General features: G+C 42.4%; 1 protein-coding gene across 6 annotated transcripts in view; it reads left to right on the forward strand.

The window, feature by feature from the left end:
- Positions 1-15,123, forward strand: part of THRB (thyroid hormone receptor beta) — a 292,504-nt gene that overhangs the window by 143,763 nt on the left and 133,618 nt on the right. For all 6 annotated transcript variants that reach the window (XM_066584928.1, XM_066584927.1, XM_066584922.1 and 3 more), the window contains one exon: positions 7,848-7,894. The gene's annotated coding sequence lies outside the window, so the exon portion shown is untranslated. The remainder of the gene's footprint in view (positions 1-7,847; positions 7,895-15,123) is intronic.

Genomic DNA, 15,123 nt, shown 5'->3' on the forward strand with positions numbered 1-15,123 from the left:
TAGATATGTCATATGTGCTCAATATACATGTAATGAGTGGTTTGTGGATCTCAAACAATATCAGCGGTTTCTGGGAAAACTGGACCCGGCTGGAATAAACAAATGTGATATTTGAATTCAGCAGATAGAAGTCTACAAAGATCAATTATTATCATGCAGTCAGCAAATTGGATGTAGACCAGTGTAATAGGATATAGAGATCGTAGTTGCTCCCAGGCCTTAACACTTGAGGGGACCTGAAGACCCCTCTGCCACCCGAGGAGGCAGCGCAATTATGAATGTCACATGGTAAGTGAGAGGCGCACTTAGAGATTTTGCTTCGGCGTCCAACAGCTTCGAGTTACGCCTCTGGATTTAGATGCTCTTTAGTATTAACCGGTCCGTTCCTATTTGATTTTGCACAGTGCAAATTTTTCATGGAATACATGTATTTTGAAAGCGATGGAGGGAATGTGTGATAGCTATTCACGGGTCTTGGTTCTCATAATTATGGACCTGACCTCGTTATCCCTTTAACAGATGTAAGCAGCGCACTGTTCTCATTTTGCTGGAAGTGCATATATCCAGCTTTTGTTTTTAACATGACAATTCAGGATTTGTAAACGGTGTCATATTTCCATTGAAATTCTTGGACGTGGCTCTCATGGTGGCACCTTTCCAATTATGTGCAAAGTTCACATGCAGACTGAACAGTGATGAATGCAATATATCAGGCTTATGAGAAACGGTCCGCAGTATGCATGAAAATACTTACAAATACAGAGGACGTCAAGGAAGTTACCTTGTATCTCACTTGCATTTGGTCTTGGGTGTAAGAGCTAAAAGGGTATTCAGGGACTTTTTTTAGGATGATCAGCTGTTGAATGGGATAGCACATATAGTACCAACTCAGTCCACTGAGCTATGGTCAGTCATTCTGCTCCCTGTGTTGACCGCAGGGACAACGGCCAGGGGAATCAGCTGATTGGCATGGATCATAGTGGCAGGCCCCCAACGATCATCTATTGATGACCTGTTGGTCATGAATAGAAAAAAATAAAAAGTCATGGAATACCCCTTTAACAGTTTAATATTGAGTTTACAACTTTTTGAACATAAGTGAGTCCTTCAACCCCTTAAGGACTAAGCGCTGTAAATTTAGGGTGCTTAGTCCTGGGCTTTAATCCCGCCAGATCGCAGAAATATGGCGAGGGATTAAAGCCTTTGCTCCTGCAATCAAGCAGGAGCAGGTCGAGTTGTCAGCTTGTAAAGCTGAGAACCTGGAGGAGACAGGAAAAGCGATTTTTAACCTGAGGCTTCTGCCTTCTCCTTTCCCGGGTAGATAGCACTCAATGAGCGCTATGTACTAGAAAAGTGGAAGTGTTTCTTCCACTATGCGAGTCAGCAGTCACGTGACCACTGGGATCCCCTGGCACAGCAGAACTGCAGGGTCCTAGCAGACCCTGATCAGCTCTGCCAGCAACTATTGTCACTGCAGGGGGATGTCTTCCCTGCAAGTGGGGCTCCTTTGGATGCCCCAGCTACAGTGGAAAAGTATGTAATTTAAAAAAAAATGTGAATGTCTCCCAGAAGTCTTATATGACCTCATCGGGGGACATGGATGGTAAAAAAAAAAAAAAGTTACAAAAATAAGTAAGAAAAAAAATTACAGAATAAAATGAAAAAATACATAAAGAAAATGACCCAAAGCCGAAACCATACACATTACATATCATAACGTCCAAAACAAAATGAGGAACCCATTGTCATACTTTATTTTAGCGTAATTTTAAAAAAGCAACTATAAATGTTAAGAAAATATATATTTTTTTTTTGTTTTTTACCCTCAATAAAACTAAAAAAACTGGCAAAAAATGTCATTCATCCGGATATAAAAAAAACAGCCTTATACATCACGAAAAAATAAAACACAGCAAAAATAATTTTGGTGGCTGAAGGAAAAAAAAATAGGACAGTCAAAGCACCACCTGGGTAAAATCCCTAAAACGTGTCTGGTCCTTAAGCTACAAACCAGCCTGGTCCTTAAGGGGTTAAAGCAATTGGAGCTATAACAGCAATGCTGTTCTGTAAAAGAAGCCTGTCCGCTGGAACATGCCGTCCGTACTGAAGACCCCATGTTATAGAGCAGAAGGAGCGGAGCAGACTGATACATAGTTTTCTTCTTGCAGCATCTCCGGTGACCACTATCTTACTGTGCCTATAGCTATACGATCTGGAGATATTGGAATTCCAGACTGTGTGTGCTGGTGCCATACAGGGGAGCATTAAATGGGAATTTTACCCAAAATGTGTCTTACGTGGGCACGAAGAAGTTGGGATTCAGGACAAGACTTACTGCTGTTTTGGTGAAAGGAAGTGGTCACCACTTTTTGCAGCATTTCATTGTTTCATTCTAGACCCCTTGGAAATTACCCAGTAAAGAGGAGCCGCAGCTGCTTTCATTGATGCAGAACTTACTGGGGGTTTCTTTGAAGCTTGCAACCTATATGTTTTCTCTGATGCCCTTTTCGGTCCCATGTGTTCTGTTTTGCTTTGGTTTTGTTGTCTTTTTTTTTAATAGTATGAGATATTTTGTTCCACAACAGTCTTGGAAGTTTCATGTTTTGGGAACTTTCTTGTTAAAGGAGTTTTCCAGGGAAAATACTATTGATGACCTATCCGCAATGAGCCAGTAAAAAAAGCCACACAGTGTCCCTGCAGCACTACGGTAGCTTATCAAGGTAGTCTCCACACAAATCAATGGCTCTAGGAGGGAATACTTGTGTAATATCGCATTTGATGGAGCATGCTATGATATATATTAGATTCCTACATAATGTAGAAGAAAAAACCCATATGAAATTGGAGGCATAGAGAAATATAGTAAGGCCCCATAGACCTCTATGGCTGCCTTATTACGGCTCCCTGGTAAAAGTGTATTAAGAGATTGTTATTATTGCAGTCTTTTATACACTGGGTATAAGTGTAGCTTCAAAATTTACCATTAAGGTCATCCTTGACTGGTGATTCAGGAGCCATATGTAAGTCCTGACACCATCCTGTGTGGATCATCATAGGAGCCAGACGCTATAACCATATGCACTGGCCGTTTTCCACAATGACAATGTTGCAAACCTATCCTGACTTTCAAGCAGGGCCACTTTAGAAGTTATAATATGAGTAGTCCGAGTTCTGCAGATAATTGCAATTTAGGGATTTCTTCATGCTAAATTGGAAACTAGTGGGTAAAACCAACATGGAAATGGACTTGGGGGTTTTAATAAATTTTACTGGAGCAACCAGTGTCAGGCAGCTGCTGCCAAGGCAAATAGGATCATGGGGTGCATTTAAAAGATGTATAGAAATACATGACAAGAACATTGTTCTTCATTAGGGATGAGCGAGCGTACTCGGAAAAGCACTACTCGCTCGAGTAATTTGCTTTATCCGAGTATCGCTGTGCTCGGGTCTGAAGATTCGGGTGCCGCTGCGGCTGACAGGTGAGTCGCAGCAGGGAGCAGGGGAGAGCGGGCGGGAGAGAGGGAGAGAAAGATCTCCCCTCGTTCCTCCCCGCTCTCCCCTGCAGCTCCCCGCTCCGTGCCGGTACCCGAATCTTCAGGGACGAGCACAGCGATACTCGGATAAAGCAAATTACTCGAGCGAGTAGTGCTTTTCCGAGTACGCTCGCTCATCCCTATTCTTCATTTTTACAAGTCACTTTTCAGACCACACATGGAATATTGTGGACAGTTTTGTGCACCGCTACTCAAGAAGGACAAAGCAGAGCTTGAGCGGCTACAAAGGTGGGAAACTAAAGTAATAAATGGAATGGGTGAACTACAATACCCAAGAGAGGTTATCAAAAATGGTGTTATTTAGGCCGCTGTATATCAGGGGACAATACAGAGCTCTCTCCCATCATCTATTATACACAGGACTGCGACTGTAACAAGGGGGCATCCTCTACGAGTCTACACCGACCTAGAAGGGGGTTCTTTACTGTAAGAGCAGTGAGGCTACAGAACTCTCTGCTTGAGGACGTGGTGATGACTAACTCGATAAAAGCATTTAAAAGAGGCCTGGACGCCTTTCTTGAGTGATACAATATTACAAGTTATAGTCACTAATTACATCTAAAGGGTTGTTGATCCGGGAATTATTCTGATTGCCGCAATGAAGTGTGGAAGGAATTTTCTCCCTAAACCGAGGAAAATTAGCTTCTACCACAGGAAACTAATACTGCAAGCCCCTGATATGTGCAATTTTACATGATTCCAAGACTAAAATACCGGTGGCTTAGTGGTTAGTACTATTGTCCTGCAGCGCTGGGGTCAAATCCCATCGAAGACGACCTCTGCATGGAGTCTGTATGTTCTTCCCGTGTTTGCCTGGGCTTCCTCTGAGCTCTCTGGTTTCCTCCCATACTTCAACAGCAAATAGATGGGTAAATATAGATACTGTGAGCCCCATTGGGGATAGCAGCCAATACCAAGCGATGTAATACACACACACTATATAAATATTATCATTATTACCTCTCAGCAACAATCACAGCGCTCGGTCCACTTAGTAACATGTCAAGTGTTTATAAAATGGAACTTCAGATTACTCTAATTGAAATGATCTCTGATTAGATCACAAAGCTATTGCTGCGGTCATTACTAACACAAGTACGATTTTGTCAGCCCAATTAACTTCTGACAGGAAATGGCTCAGTGGTCCAATTTCTTGTGCAGCTGTAAAAATCTAATCCACGCATATCCCACATGTGTCCCCTATTCATTACAGCAGTACGGGCCGTGTCATTCACATGCACTGAGCGGACTGTTACCATGAGGCTTTCATGTTACTTTTAGGACGTCTAGTCAGTTTTTAGACTTGCTTGTGCATTAAACAATCCACTAGAGGGCGACAAGGAGCTCAGGGAGATCTCAGTCTGCTTTGGTTCAAATTGCTAAACGCCTTTATGCGTTTTTGCCAACCTTTCAACTGCTTGCCATCAAACTAGCAGACTTTCCTTGACTGCACTTATGTGAAGTTGATAGTGAATGGGTATTATCCAAGAAATGTGGAACTATGATTCAGGAAAAGCCGTGTTTGAGCTTTTAAATGTGCCCAATGCCATCCATGATAAATATTCCTAATGTGCCCATTTTTGTTTCATTATCCACAAGGGAATAGATGTCTATTCCAGTCCCATCATATGGTATGAAACCACAGTGACTACAGTAAACTGTTAGGAGATAAATGCGGTATCCGCTTGAATGGAACCTTTTGAACAAAAGATTAACCCTTTGCAATCCGATTTTGGATTCAGGGTTTCCTAGGGGGCTTTCTCTTTCTGCCATTATACAATGGCGCCATCTGCTGGCTAGAGCCAGTACTGCGGTGTGTGACATGCTGGAGAGGCCCCCGATAACTGAGTGGTCAGTAATGCGCAGTAAGAATACCGTGCCAGACGTCTTCTGACATCGGAGCTGTACAGCCTTCAATCAGAATGTCTTCAGACGTCAGACAGTAGGTTAGAAAGGGTTAATATATCATTTGAAAGGAAAATGCATGACTGTGTTACAAGCAGGGGACATCGCTGGTGAGGATTTAGTTTGCATTGTGTTTTGTGAACCTACTAGTAATCAAACCATTCCTACGTAAGGAACATGGCCCTCGCGATGATAAACCCCATCATGCCATCCGACCTCTTGCAGCAGAACCCGGGTTTTGAACATTAATTTCACGGTTTGTATTTCCAGAACACTTCTAGTTACTTTGTTTTACTGGTTTGATGTGTCTTACAGCATGCGGACTCCATTCAAAATCAGTGAAGTTCCTGTTAGTTCTTTTCATCCATCGCCATACAAGCAATAACCAGATGTTCAGTAACGCAGGTCCACCTTCTAGGGGTCCTTTTTGACAGGCCGATTTATTGTTTGAATGAGCGAACAAGCGAGCGACGCAATGGAAAAGCTATTTTTCTTTTTTTTTCTTACCCTGCACACGAGCGGAAATCAATGGCGATTTTAAACTCCCGGAGGAAAATTCACAGCATACTCTATTTTTAGGCGGATTCCATGTGAACGGCTTCCATTGAAGTCAATGGAATCCATCTGACCCGCGGCCCTTACACAGTCGTCATTGCGGAAAAGTCACGGGATCGGCGTCATTGCCTAGCGACGGTGCGGCAAAATCTGTACCACGTGTATGTGCCGGCCGGAACATCCGCAGTACAGATTAAGAAGATTCTGGACAGGTGTACGGGGCCACCGGGTCTGATTCCGCTGCGGATAATACTGTATATGTAATGTCTGATTCTGATTTGTAAAGTGCTGTGGAATATGTTGGCACTATATGAATAAATAATATTTTTTTTTCCATGAGTTAATTGTAATATTGAAGAGGTTAAAAAGCTAAAATATTTAGTTTTCAGGCTTGACTAGTAGAGCTGGGGCTACAGATCATGGCGCAATTCTTACAAACCACGGATGAACGATTGATTGCTTCAAGAGAGATGCAAGTAGCTGATGGACATTTCCACCAATGTGCTCATTGTTACTATACTTCCTCTTTAGGTCGGTCTTACGTGACCGTATTTTCGTTGCGTATTACAAGCACAATGGCGTCAACAAAAGTACATTGCTTTTCATTTTTCCACTCACACGTGTGTTATGCATGTATAAAAGAACGCAGCATGTCCTATTTTTCTGAGTAAGAGCCCTATTGTTCTCTGAGTGCGGTCCAAACACAATGCATACGCAATTACTTTACAGGTTTTGTGATGTTTTTTACACATTTTGCTAGGAGACATGTGAAGGAAATTAAAAAAGAAAGCTGGAAGTTGTAGACAGACAGTGCCGGAGACTCTACGGACCCCCAACCCAACGGTTCTCAGAGCGCCGCTAACCACTATCGCCAACACAGAAAAGCACAAGTAAATGGCGCCTGTGTGATCATGTGAGCGCTAGAAGGGTGTCTCTCCATGGGGTTGGACGACTTCTGACATTTCTTCTCATGTTCGTTTTTGCACGCACATCATATGCAGTACATACCACAAGCATTTATGTGCAAAAACACCATATGCAGGGATACGTAATTCAGTATGCAGGTAAAATGTTGGAAATTTTATGCTGCGTATTACGATACGGTCGTGTGAGCAAGCAAAGTTCACATCGCCCATTGACAGTGAGCGATGGGGGGCTTCCCTCCGATCTCCCCACTCTTGAGATCCTCCGTTTTGCTAAGTCTATTTCTTCTGTCAATAGATTTAAGGTGCACTTAGAAACAAAGATGAAAGCTCAAAAGATGGCTTTTGAGTGATCATTTTGCATAATCTACTAATTGGTACCAATGCCTATTAGTACCAATTAGTAGCATGTGAGCCGCCAGGAGGTTAATTTAGTCAGAGGATCAGCCACTGGTTTCTGAATAGATTCTCTTTGTTCTGCTGGTGGGGCTGACAGCTGAGACAATGCAATCAGCTGTTATCAGCAGTCCAGGGGCAGAGCACAGCGTGTGGTCCGTCTTATTAGCTGTTCTGCTGAATGACAGATTTCAAGCCGAACTGAAGTCCAATGTTCGGCAGAAAACTGAAAGATGGGCACATTTACATGCAAAAGATGGCTTTTGAGAGATAATCGTTATGTCTAAATGGGCCTTAACACGTCTCAGTTCTCTTGGGGAGGGACATTCAATAGACCTGTATTTCAGCAGTATTGGTCATGCTATGGTTTGGTTTCTTTTTGATGTTCCTAAGGAAAATGTCTGTTTTCTGAAAATTTTGTTTCACACTTTTAGATTTCGCCTTAGGAGAACGGAGCTTTATTGAATCGTGTTTTATTATAATATATAACACATTTTTCATTTCCAATTTGCAGATTGCACACAGCATCCACACAGAAGGCTACAGCATCATTCAAATGAGGTACAGATTAATTTGTACTATTACCCAAAATATGTTAATTTATGCCTTTGCGTCTTCACTGGTTTCTAAAAGCAAGCTGGCATTATTTGTTTTGTGCTGTTTTTCATAGATTTGCGTCACTTATGTTCTAGGAACCAAACAGTTTCAATCCACTTTACTTTTTAAATTCGTATGACTGTCACTATATATATATATATATATATATATGTCCTCTCTATTTTAGAGCTCATTTCATCAAGCCTTATGACTTGAAAGGGGCTTCTGACAAAAAGAAAACACTTAAAGCTCTCCCAAATTGAAGAATAATATACTTTGTAATGTAGTAGCCTTTAAAGTGCCATGATCTCATGTCACATTCCTGTGGTGGCCAATCGCTGGCGCCTGTGGTGAGGTTTCATCCATAGTGATGGAGTGTGCTATTGCAGCAATTGCCCACCATGGGCCCATGATATTCCAGATGGCTCATCATTGCACCAACTTGGAACGCAGCAACAAGGTATATTACTGAGATTACTTTTTATATGTGGTGGTTTCAGTAATCAACTCCACTGTGCCTCTATGTGCACGCTAGAGGGAGGTGTCTATATGCATCTCTGGGTATTCGGTCATATCCCATTATACTCTATGAAACATAGAAAAACAGAGGCGCTTTATTTATGGACAACCAAGATCATCGGGAGATAATTAGAGAATAGGGTAAAGGCCCATTTAGACGGGACGAACCGTCCCCGTACATACTCGCTCTTGTGCTGTTGCACAGGAGCTAGTATCACTGGCTCGCATGGGGAAGGCTGGAGAAAATTTTACTCCTTGCACTCCCTCGCACCTCGCCATTTACTTAACATGGTGGTCGTTCAGTACTGAACTGCTGCTATTTACACTGAATGCTCATCGGTCAGCTCCTTGTCCATCTTTTATGCAGCATAAACACAGCACTAAAACAGTCCTTGATTGCCAACAGATATGAACCTGAAATTAAGGACTGTTTTTGTGCTCCCCCTGTATAACCTAACCACCCCACCTATAATCCAAATCTACACTATACATGACACTGGTCAGATGAGAAGAGCAATGACTGCTTCTGTATCTTCCGTTGGGTGTAATGGAGAGTGTCTACAGATATGACGACCTCTTTCTACAAATGGGGCACACAACATATGGCCTAAATGTTTGTGGTGGGTAAGCCACCCATTCATATGATATAAAGTTTTAAAGCAATTCGTTAACTTCTACAAGTTTCATTCAATAGCACTAAAACATTTCTACAGTGGAAAACTGTAATGGGCCTACGCTTCTGTGTAATATCTGTGAAGAAACAATTATGTCCAAGAAGCGATTAAACACATTTCACTTTTAATGTTGCCATTACATTAATTGCTACAGACTTAATATGGTGAATAATTAGATTTCATTTAATTAACACGTCGTTTTTATATTCATTCTGAATGTTTGACGTAAATGTGTAAGTGCCGCACAAACCAGGCATCGGCTCAACACATTATGTTGATATATTTAGTGGTGAGCAGTACTTTTAGCAGATAGTAAAATATGAGAGTCATCTAATAGGAGCACCATAATTAGTTGTACATTATTACGTGATTTTAAGCATCTACCATGACCAAGTCCTCCAACGCCTGAATGTCCACAGCAAAATGTCATCTTTTGAAACAATACATTCCAAGGGTGAAAGTTGTTTTTTGGGTTTTTTATTTTTTATTTTATACTTTAGCCATTTTTCTTTTTAAATTGTGCAAAACCTAATATAATCATAGAAATTTAAGCTAAATATTCCTCTTTTCTTTCTGTGTAGAACACCACCAAATATTTGTACCTCACCACATCATAACGGATAACCGTTTTTCCATCTCTGAAAGAAAAAGACTCACTAAGAGTCGAAACGTTGTTTTTACGCCTGGAGGAATAAACTGGTTTTACTTGCACCAAATAGCTGCCATCCTTACCTCTCTTCTGAAGGGGAAGTGAAGAATCTAGTGTGTTCTCGTCTGTTACCCTTAGGGCTCATGTCCACGGGCAAAATAAGAATTAAAATCCGCAGCGGATTTTAACTCTTCTCCCGCCCGCGGATCCGCACCCCATAGGGATGCATTGACCACCCGCGGGGTAGATAAATACCCGCGGATCGTCAATAAAAGGAATTTTAAAAAAAATGGAGCATGAAAAAATCTGGACCATGCTCCATTTTCATGTGGGTCTCCCGCGGGGACGGCTCCCGCGGGCTTCTATTGAAGCCTATGGAAGCCGTCCGGATCCGCGGGAGACAAAATTCGGAATTTACTCACACGCTCCGTTTCTTCTCTTCGCCGCGGCGCCATCTTCTCTCCGTCGCGGCCGGATCTTTTTTCTTCGGGACGGCGCATGCGCGGGGCACGTCACCGACGTCATCGTGCACATCCGCCGAGCCGAAGAAAGAAGATCCGGCCGCGACGCAAAGAAGATGACGCCGCGGCGAAGAGAAGAAACGGAGCAGATGGGAGGTGAGTTTATTCCCATTTATTCTTATTTTCAGCCCTCATGTCCGCGGGGCAGGAGGGACCCGCTGCAGATTCTCCATGGAGAATCTGCAGCGGATCTGATTTTCCCCATGGACATGAGGCCTTAGACTGGGTACACCATGGAGTGTCATTTGTAATTTTAGCTCCGATGAAAGATGCTCTTTGTTTCTGTAAATCCGCTGCAAAGTCAGGAATAAAGGACATGGATGTATTATCCTAGCCAACTACTGCTTTGTTTCGGACCTATCATACCCTGTTTCCCCGAAAATAAGACGCGTCTTATATTAATTTTTGCTCCCAAATATGCACTACGTCTTATTTTCAGGGGGTGTCTTATTTCACCTGAGCAAATCCGTCTGTGGCCGCTAATCCCTCAATTGACCAGCTTTGTGGACGAAATTTCTCAGAAATCTCGTCCACATGGGACAGCAAAGCTGGGAGAAGCCGGTGTTGTGGTGCGGATTCACCGGCCACAGAAACGGAAAAGCGTGCAGCCAGGTCGCTTCAAAACAAGCGGCTGAGTGCCGCGGGTTTTGAAGCAGCGCTTACCCGGCGGAAATCTCGTATCTGTGAGAACCCAGCCTTAAGAATCACACACAGGTTGCCTGACTCACACACAGAGCCATAAAAAAATAAGGGCTGTAAAATAACGTACCTGTCTGCAGACAGAAGTTCCTGTACCACTTGTAAGCAGGGATCGTATTGCAGCTTCCGGCCACCAGGGGGAGCTCATCACAGCAGACATGTACAGCAGGAACAGAACGTACAGTATGGACTTTTCCAGCCAGCAAGGGGAGCTCACAACAGCACACTCGTACAGTACAGCAGGGACAGGATAACAGCAGACTGTCTGCAGATCTACCTATACATCTGGAGGTAGGAGACCACGGGGATGGCAGCAGGGGACAGGCCTCTTGACTTGCCCGCACACTTTACTATGCCTTACTATCGGGGGGGGGGGGTGCCTTATATTTGGGACTTCTGCAAATTTCAGGGGGTGCCTTATTTTCGGGGAAACACTGTAGTACCATGTCTCGATCTTTGCAATTTAATCTTGCAATTAAAGGGCATCGGGGGGGGGGGGCGTACCAGATATGAAGGGTTTTGCTGGACACAGTGGGCTCTTTCCATGGCAAAAGCTGTTGAGAATGGTGCGTGTGGGAAAAGGCCGGGATCCCTCTTTCCATGATCTGGTCTTTGACCTTCTGCTTTCTCTGGTAAGCCTATGATTCATAGATTGTCTCTTTCTGGTGCCAAGGATTTACCTTTTGGGTTAAATCTTGTATGTACAATTTACAGTAATGGAGTCGGCACATCTTCTAATACATTTTATTTTATCTTCTGTGTGCCTTATACGGTCTCAGAGGTTTTGAAGGTTTTGACGTAGGATATTGACGCCTGTCTTAACTTTGTCAATTTTATCCATTAGGGCTTCCATGGAGGAATGAGTAGCAGATAGAAGTGGTTGTTTTAATGTTCGCTTTTGTTCCTTGTGAATTGTATTTTAGGGTAATTCAGGATTTGTATTGAGTTATTTGTTTTGTGTTGTATGCATCTTTCTTTATTGCTTTCTTGGTGTCGTTCAACAGCTAAGGAAAGTTTGGTGGGGTCATGACTTAGTTTGCTCCCTTTGTTTTGTTTTTTTTGGACATTTTTATGTATTTTGGGGTGCTGGCTTGTATAAATGTGTAATTATATGTATATGCGTGTTTATGTGTTTTAACACATATATGCAGTCATTCAGTTTTCCTGTCTCCTCCTCTTGAGGTTGCTCACAGCTGGGAATAGTCTCTAGGTACAGGTACATACTGCACCCTCCCATCTCTTCCTCCCCTCAGTTGTAAGTCTTTTAAAGAAAAAGCAGTTGGGTGGTATGGCTAACGCTCAAAACAGAAGGATGTAAAATCTAGAGCTCCAATAAAAATCTCGTGATTTTACTGCGGTATTATCCTGAGCCTATCCTAAACCTAACAAGCTATACAACACTCAGGAAAAGCTTCCTTAACATCTTCCTCTACAATCCTGGGATAATCCACCATTATAGATTCCTGGGGAGGCTCTAAGAGCGAGGAAAGGTGATGCATCGGCATCAAGCTAAGATAAGGTCTGTCATAGACAATGGGGAGCATAGGGTGAATAAAACTAGATAGGTTTAGCAGGGAGAAAAGCAGTCCACGGGTCCTGTCAGAGCAGAGGTGATATATATATATATATATATATATATATATACCTGTGAAAGACTAAAGCCCCATTTACATCGGACGTACTGTCGGGCAAACGAAGCCCAGCAGCTCATTCCAGTGATGCTCACTCCTGTGTTGTTAAACAGGAGTGAGCATCTCTGGCATCGCTGAAAGCGCTGCCGGCATAGAGGCAGAGAGGCACTGAATGACACGTCGTTCAGTTTTCTGCATGCAGAGACTGAACAACTGAACAATTCTTGTTCAGCTGTTCAGCCACAACATGCATTTATATGGGATGACTATTGTTTGAGCTCACACGGGAGCGCAGAAATTTGAACAATTCTCAACGAGAATCGTCTTGTATAAATGGCCCATTAGTCTCAAGAGGTAAGGCTGCCAGAGTTGCTCTGACACTTACCGCTCTGATTGGATAGCGTTAGAGTGCCTTATGTTGCTGCCTTTTTGAAACCAGGTGATAGAGACCACCAGGTTGTCAGTATAATTCATTAATTAGCATATCCACTGCCAGAAGTAATGTTTGCTATTGTGGGGGAACTGCAGGCCTAAAAAAGGAAAAAGGTTCTGCAATCGGGTTAATTGTAATGAATAAGTGTATACTATCAGCTTTACTTTTTGGAGGACATGGCATGTTCTCTTTAAAGGCTGAAGACTATAGAGTGTTCTCTTTCCTTAAAATGTTAGATGCATGTATACCTCCTAGCTGTATGATGTATCAGCAGTTATGTCATTATATATATACTGTCCATATACCGCGATCCAAAGACACCTGTCACAATACGAGAAAGAAGCTGTAGCTTTGCATGGAGCCAATTCATGTGCTTTTGCAAGAGATGTCCTTCCATCTGTGATGTGCCCTGCCACAGTTGATGAACAAATCTTTGGGTAAGACTCTACATCTTTTGGACTACAGCTTCTTTCCAGTATTCTGACTGGTGCCTTTTGGTTGGGGGAATGGATATAGGCCAGGTGCCTTCCTCAATGAAGTAATTGCTCTTGTTTAGCCACTTCTATCATATTCACAATTCCTCTACCTGAGCGCTACACTTATTTTCCTGTTTTTTCCATGCCAATTTCGTATCCTAATGGAATACCGGACCGTTCTTCTCTTGCTGGACGTAACTGACAGGGAGGTAGGACTATTATTGATGCTTGTAATGCTTTTCTTTACCTCTGGACTGCTTCCTATATCCCCTGTATGTTCTGGCTGAGTTCTTTTCCCACTTTTTTTTTTCATACATTTTGTTGGGTCTTTCTGGTCCATTCGGAGTGCGGTTACATTTTTCACACTACTTCCTTATCACAATTCAACCGAAACAAACTTGGTGAATCTGAGATGAGAGCAGTAGCCAGAGCTTGGTAATTCATCTGCTTTTAGTTAGAGATAGTGTCATTTTCTGTTCATGAACGGTGGTCATTTTTGCAAAAGTGACAGTAGGGAGTGCATCTATATTGGTTGGAGTTCTTGTTTGTCACTCTGCTTTGTTACGTTGACGCAGCATGCTATAAGTAGGGATTCTAGTTCAGGACAAACTATCAGCTCTTCCTTTTTTTTCTGAAAGATTCATGTGTTTTATCATGATGGAAAATAGTAACTTGGGCACTTTATTGGCCGGGCTCTTTACAATAATATTTATATGATGCTTACATTGCATAGGAATTTGCTTCTCGCGAGCCAAATGTTGATTGAGAATGACCTTGAATATCTCTTAAAAATATTACCATTTCAAACAGTATTCGCAAAGTAAACAGAATGTAAATGTTCCACATGTGATCTGTAGCCAGATTGTCATAGTAAGCCTGAGGCGTAAAATGATGGAGCTGCAACGTGTGGAGGTCAATGTTAAAGGGAATCTGTCACCTACTCTTAGCCCTAGAAACCAAGCTTATGGGCTGGGAGTAGGTGACCCAATGAGTCGGGAAAGGTAAGTATAACACTTCTCCGGAGTTAGCGGGTCACCTATGTTCAGCCCATAAACTTAGATTATAGGTCTAAAAGTAGGCGACGAGTCTCTTTAAAATGTAGTTTTTTGCTATATAAACAATGTAACATTTTACGTGTTGTTGGGCACATGGGCTCACTGGATGGAATCTATTATAGATATTCTGGAGTAGGATACATTGGGCTGCTTACAGCAAAATTTCCGCCGGTAACCCAGTTGTCCTATATAATACTTTTTCTGCTTTGCTCCCAAAACATTGATCTGAAGTCTGTATCTGGTTCCTTATTACACTCCGGGTCACTATAAAATGTTACCTGTAAGTAATTTCTGACACTGCTGTAGTGTTATCTAATGTACGGCTGGCTCCACACATAACGTTTTGAGCAGTTTGTGAAGCCATAATTACACATGGTTTAAGAAAACTAGAGACGTGAAATGGTTTCATTGTAATTTCACTCCTATCACTATCCATGCATTGTTTTGGTTTCAGAATTTGCATAAAAATGAGACGTGAATCAGCCCTAATACTATGGTTATTATGACACGCAACAGATTAAAATAGAATTCACCTA

The sequence above is a fragment of the Eleutherodactylus coqui genome, chromosome 12 (genome assembly GCF_035609145.1).
Source record: "Eleutherodactylus coqui strain aEleCoq1 chromosome 12, aEleCoq1.hap1, whole genome shotgun sequence".
Lineage (NCBI taxonomy): Eukaryota > Metazoa > Chordata > Amphibia > Anura > Eleutherodactylidae > Eleutherodactylus > Eleutherodactylus coqui.